Raw genomic sequence first — 6,699 nt, 5'->3', positions numbered from 1 at the left:
ATGAAATGGTCTGACCTGTACCATATCACATTATTTCAAGAAATGTTTCTCCTCAAGAATTTTGAGAAAAAAAAATGTACTTCAAGAGCACATTAATTCATTAGACAGAGAGGAACCAGATATGCAATGGAAAATAAATGAAATTCTTAACAAGATGGAAGAGAAAAAGAATGAAATTTCCAAGCTCCAGGACCAAGAAAAGGTACTCTATACCGGTGTCCAAGCTCCCATTGGAGAAAACAATAAATTTTCTAATTTCCTCATTAAGGTCTTAAAGAGTACTAAGTGGATGAAGAAAAAGAAGGTTGAAGGAGATGCTGATGATGTTGATGACAGTAATGAATCAAGTGAATAAGAATCCACCTGGGAAAGTGATGAGGATGAATATGAATCTCATGATGACGTTTTTAATGATTCTATTTTCCCAACAAATTGTGATATGGGTCTTTTTGACCTGGCCCTTCAACTCTAAGAGAAAGGCTGGACATTAAGGAGGTCTTAGCTGAAGAAAAGAAAATTATCAATAACATCAAAAAGGAATATGACATAATCCAAAAAAGTAAAAATTGTGGCAAGTAACCTGAATGTAGTGAAGAAGGCCCTAGAGGTTTACCAATGAGAGATGCAGAAGTACCTGAATGAACTGCCAGTTGTGATTCCACTCAAGCTCTACTGGATTGAGCATGCGGTATTTGGAGAAATACCTAATGATCCTTCTGGAACCTTGGTCTTTTCTAACCATTCCTTGGGATGGTCATAAGAACAAATTGTACAACTCCATGAGGAAAATTCCAAGCAACGAAAACTTAACAAAGAATGTTGGAAGAGGTGTAAACAGCTTATCTAAGAAGAGAGAGAGACAATGAAAAGGATAAGCAAAATGGAAGAAACAGTTCATCAAATAATGACCAACAAGTTTGGCTGTGGGATACACCCAGAAACCCCTCAGACAGTTTCTGTGAATATAACACTTGAAAAGCTAAAGATCAAGAAACTCTGAAAGGAATTATTGAATGCAAGGGAAGACATGGTAGGAAAAACTTGCTCATGTACAATGGGCATTGATGACAAAGACAAAGGAATATACCAAAAGCATCATCAGATGAATGATCAATATATCAAAAAGAGAAACATAATTCTTGGTTGAATAAACTCCAAAACCAGAAGAGTAATGGCTTCCAGGCCCAAGGAAAGCAGATATTGTGGCAAGGGAGAAGGTCACAGAACGGCTCCAAGTCTAGACAGAAAAGAGGAAGAGGTTGTTCTTTTGCATCAGATAGGTGGTCTTACCCTCTCACCCATACAGCCTCTACAAGAGAATAAGAAGAAGCCATGCATGGGCCTTTAAGTTTGCCTTTTTTCTCAAATCCATCCAAGATTTCTGACACATAGCTTATCAGAAGTTTTGTTTCATTGCCAGATGCAACAATCCTATTATTTTAAGCGAACTTACCAAAAAGTCTAAGACCAGATCTAGTCATAAAATTTTAATAATTTTTCTCCAGTTTGGTTATCTTAGAAAAGACTATAGGGGTACCTGGGTTGCTCAGTCATTAAGTGTCTGCCTTCGGCTCAGGTCATAATCCCAGGGTCCTGGGAGTGAGGCCCATACCAGGCTCCCAGCTCAGCAGGAAGCCTGCTTCTCCCTCTCCCAATCTCACTGCTGTGTTCCCTCTCTGGCTGTTTCTCTCTGTGTCAAATAAATAAAATATTAAAAAAAAAGAAGAAGAACTGACTATTGTACCCAACATCTACTTCCAACTGAACTGAACCATTTTAGATCATTTTGGAACCCACTGGATTGAATATGGAGTCTTGGAAGGCTGTATTTCAAAACTGCAAGAAAGCATCTGTAACATATCATGTTTTAAGAAATTTGTCTCTTGGTTAGCTCAAGGCTTAGCCATTGGCAAGACAAACTATCACTTAACAATCTGTGAGAAAACTTGGCTTTTTTAACCTTGAAAAATAAACTCTGATGTTAAGTATTTTTTGAGAGGACAAAAAAGAAAAGCACAATTCCAAGGGAGAAGAAGTGAATGAAAACTTGGACAAAGTAGCCAACAAAAGAAAAAGGGTCAAATCAGGCATGCAGGCCAAGCAGCCCTAATTCCTTAGAGTTGGTAATTTGTGACTGAAGATAGATTCAGGGCCATCAGAAAAACAAAACAATGCAGCAGAACTCATGTTTGTGAGAAATACGACACAGAGGAATATATTTCCTTTTTTTTTTAAATTTAAGGATTTTATTTGTTTATTTGACAGAGGCAGAGAGCACAAGCAAGGGGAGCGGCAGGCAGAGGGAGAGGAGGAAGCTGGCTCCCCATCAGGCCCCTGGGATCATGACTTGAGCCAAAGGCAGATGCTTAACTGACTGAGCCACCCAGGTGCCTAGAGGAATATATTTCCCTGGTATCCATTGGGTTAAGAGAATAACCTCATCTCATTGGAGCCTAAAACTGAAAGAATAATGAGACTCTCTAGAATTGTGGCACCAAGTTAGAGAACTTTGACCCAAGCTGGGAAGAGCTAAATTAGAGAATACAGGTTGAGGAGAAAAGCTGAAGTAAAAATAGTATGCTCTCTGGGTGCCTGGGTGGCTCAGTGGGTTAAGGCCTCTGCTTTTGGCTCAGGTCATGATCCCAGGGTCCTGGGATCAAGCCCCACATCGGGCTCTCTGCTCAGCAGGGAGCCTGCTTCCCCCTCTCTCTCTGCCTGCCTCTCTGCCTACTTGTCATCTCTCTCTGTCAAAAAAATAAATAAAATCTTTTTTTTTAAAAAAAGTATGCTCTCCGAGCAGTTATGTTATTTAGATACTATATTCTTTACACATATTATCTAACTTCATTCTTAAAACAATACAATGAAGTACTAGTATTACTTTGACTTTACAGAGGGGGAAACAAATTATGTAACTATTCTTCTATTGAACATTTATTCCATTTTTTCTATGTTGAATTAAACATTCATTTCATATTCTTAAAAAGAAAGGAAAATTACAAACTATTTGCCAACAATATCTTAGAACAAGAAACGCAAATCAGAATTCTGACATTGTTAACTTCACAGAGCAGTTATTTGAGGGCTCAGAATGCAAGACATGCAGACAGAGCAGTTTGCTTTGGACTTGCAGAAAGCAGGAGACTACCTAGTTTCCTGAATCACCTCTGGTTTCAGCAAACTCATCAGCTCTGAATGGATCAGAGCAGTATGTTTTAACAAAATGGAGGAAGCTTTTATCTAGAGGAGGCTTTTCTCTAAAGACATTTGCAGCTCTACTAATATTCTAAGTAGTCCCATAAATGACTTATGTCATTTTCTTCCATGTTCTATTCAAGTCATTCACTGTTTATTTTTTTACTTATTTATTAAAGAATCTTTATTTATTTGACAGCAAGTGAGCACAAGTACGGGGCGTGGCAGAGGGCAAAGGAGAAGCAGGGACTCCCTGCTGGGAATCTGCCGAGGGGCTGGATCCCAGGATCCCAGGACTCTGGGATCATGACCTGAGTCCAAGGCAGGCCCTTAACTGACTGAGCCACCCAGGTGCCCCTCATTTGCTTTTTTAAATACAGGTCTAAAAGTAATGATAGGTTAGGGACACCTGGGTGGCTCAGTGGGTTAAACGGCTGCCTTTAGCTGAGGTCATGATCCCAGAGTCCTCAGATGGGAGTCCCGCACGGGGCTCCTTGCTCAGCCAAGAGTCTGCTTCTCCCTCTTCCTCTGACTGCCACTCTGCCTGCCTGTGTGCACGCTCGCTCTCTCTCGCTCATTCTCTCTGATAAATAAATAAATAAAATACTTTTAAAAATAAATAAAAGTAGTGATAGGTTAAATCACTCTGAGAGATCATCTCTAACAATCACTTTTGATTGTGCATAACAATTTAAACTAATTTGAGAGTGTCGTTTTCATTTCAGGCTAAGTGGTCGTGGGAATTCATGGCTATACCCACCTAAGAATGATCTCACTGATATTTGGATTCCTATTAGTGATAGAACATAGCACTTAAGATTCAGAGCTCTATGGATACATATTAATGAGCTACTCCACTGAGCTGTCCCAGAATATAAATTGATTACCAAGAAAGAAAGGTGAAGAAGGCAATATAGCATCAATGCAGAAAGTGACTTAGCAATGTCAAGTCCTCCTAACCTGACAAGGCTGCTGTTCTGTCCCCGAAATTATATAGGATTTGTTTCCTTTCGAAGATTCTTTCATATTCCTATTTAAGAGGTCTGAATAGATTGTACCTATTACTATAAATATTTGGTGTAGTTGCTTCTCTATTGAAGAATCTTTGTCCCTTTCTCACTGTACACCCTAAACTATGTTTGCCTTTCAAGCACATTAAAAAAATGTGCTAGTCATAAAAAAGTAACAATAAACAAATAAATACACATTAAATTCAATGTGTATTTGTGTGTTTCTGTGTGTATATGTGAGTGTGTGTGTATGTCCAAGTATGTATTTGTCCTCTGGGTCACAATATAAAATATATTTCTTACTAAGAGTCATGGTCAAAAAGTATTTGAAGGGCACAATCAAGAATACTTCTCTGTACTCTCACCTCTCATTTATTCCTCCCCAAGAAGTTATTTACCTGACTGGCAAATTTGGGAGAAGAAATTGAGCCAAGTCCTTTCTCATTCTCTTATCCCACAAGTTCTCTCTTTTGTCTTTTCCTACTCTCTGTAGTAGGCTAAATAAAAGCCACCCAAAAGATCAGGTCCTAAAATCAGGAATCTGTAAATTATATCTCTCTTTTTTTAAAAAAGATTTTATTTATTTGACAGAGATCACAAGTAGGCAGAGAGGCAGGCAGAGAGAGGAGGAAGCAGGCTCCCCGCTGAGGAGAGCACCCGATGTGGGGCTCGATCCCAGGACCCTGGGATCATGACCTGAGCCGAAGGCAGAGGCTTTAACCCACTGAGCCACCCAGGTACCCCTATAAATGATATCTTATATGGCAAAGTCTTTGCAGCTATGATTAAGTTAAGGATTTTGAGTTGTGGAGATTATCCAGGATTATAGTCTTGTACCTTAAATCTAATTATATGTATCCTTTAAAAGGAGGAAGGGGAGAATCTACACACAAGAAAGCCAATATGAAGACAGAGTAGAGAGTGATTTCACGATACTGACCTTCCTTGAAGATTGAAGTGATGCGTCACAAGTCAAGGAATGCTGGCAGTCATCAGAAGCTAGAAGAAGCAAGGAATGATTATCCATTCATCAGTTTGTGGAAATTTCAAAAGATTACTTTTATAGCTTCTTTCCAAGTCCTTAGTGGGAAGGGAGAAGATTATCAGACTTACAACCATGAGTGAGGTATGAGAATTGGAAGGGCCTCTGCACACCAATTTGTACTTCAACATGCCTCATAATAATAATGGCCAACACACTAAGCAATAATGACATGCAGAGTACATAATTCTCTATCCTCACAAAAATTTGGTGAGGTAGTTATCATTACTCTTGTTTTACACATGAGAAAACTCAGAGTCAGAAATAACTTATCCAAAGTCATACAACACTAGTGAAAGAACTAGGTTGTACATCTATTTTGACTTGCCCCCACAAACAGCCCTGTCCATTTCAAGTGTCTCCCTACATTGCCTATCCTTGGTTTCCTAAGACTGGGCTTCTGTATGTTAACCTGTTCCTCAGGCAAGCTATGTGCTGTAGTTTGTACATACCAAAAATATACATAATAAAAATTCTTTACATAAGAAATTTTGGTTGACAAAATAAATTACATTAACAAATTGCAGGGCTAGAATTCTTAAAGACCCAAATGCAGAATCTTTTTACAGATGAGTACAACAAAGCCAGCAAATTTGCATATGTGTCTAATATGCAGTCAGCTCATCAAAGCAGAATTTCATTGCAGTGTAAACCGATTGCTAATACTTTGTAAGTTCTAAGTGGAAAGCAACTCCAAACTTATTTGATCATCCAAACATTGTTAAACTTCCATTAATGTCTCCATAACTTTCCTCTTCTCAAGCATTTATGCAGGGATATATGAAACTGATGCCCTGTAATGGCAACACCAAACCCTAGTTTTTGAGGAGAGGAAGAGAAATTTTAAACAGCATTTTTCAGTTGTGGGGGATTTGGGAATCCCATGATCATGATATTAACTGACTTTGAAGTGATAATTCCATTCTACAAAACCCTAAATATTTAAACAAAGTTCTGACAAGTCACAAATTAAAATAAAATTCTTTCAAGAGAATGCTACCGAGCACCGCTGAAACACATTTTGGTTTGTCGTTTTGGTTTTCTGGGACATATTTTCGTCTGCCATACTGGCCTGCCACATATTTATTTCGCTTCACGGTGTAACTGTTACGGTATTTTTAAGGATATCCATTACCCCTGTCAGTTATAAACAAAATAAAAGGCGAATGCAAGTGTTGAAAAGTGAGGGGGGGGATGGGGATTCGGAACGCGTTCTGAGTAAGGCTACACAGTATTTGTTTTCGCCCTTCTGCACCAGTACCTTTCCCCACAGGAATTCCCGAACACCTTCGTGCCGGTAGCAAAGGGCAAAACTTACAGAAGCCCCAGCTGGGAGCCCAAATAAGGAGGCGATCCGCCCACCCACCAACCAATCCGAAGTTGTTTTCTGCACCTGCCCACTGCTTGAACGCCCTTTCCCCTCTGGCCCGCGGCGGCCCCGTTTTACGACAG

General features: G+C 39.3%; 1 pseudogene; it reads left to right on the top strand.

The window, feature by feature from the left end:
* LOC123394325 lies at positions 1 to 1,323 on the top strand (annotated as a pseudogene).
* The last annotated feature ends 5,376 nt before the right edge of the window (positions 1,324 to 6,699 follow it).

This window comes from Mustela putorius, unplaced genomic scaffold, assembly GCF_011764305.1.
Source record: "Mustela putorius furo isolate JIRA1106 unplaced genomic scaffold, ASM1176430v1.1 tig00003834_pilon_pilon_pilon, whole genome shotgun sequence".
In the NCBI taxonomy this organism is placed as follows: Eukaryota; Metazoa; Chordata; class Mammalia; order Carnivora; family Mustelidae; genus Mustela; species Mustela putorius.
The sequence above is the reverse complement of the archived record's forward strand: the minus strand, read 5'-3'. Positions and strand labels throughout refer to the sequence as shown.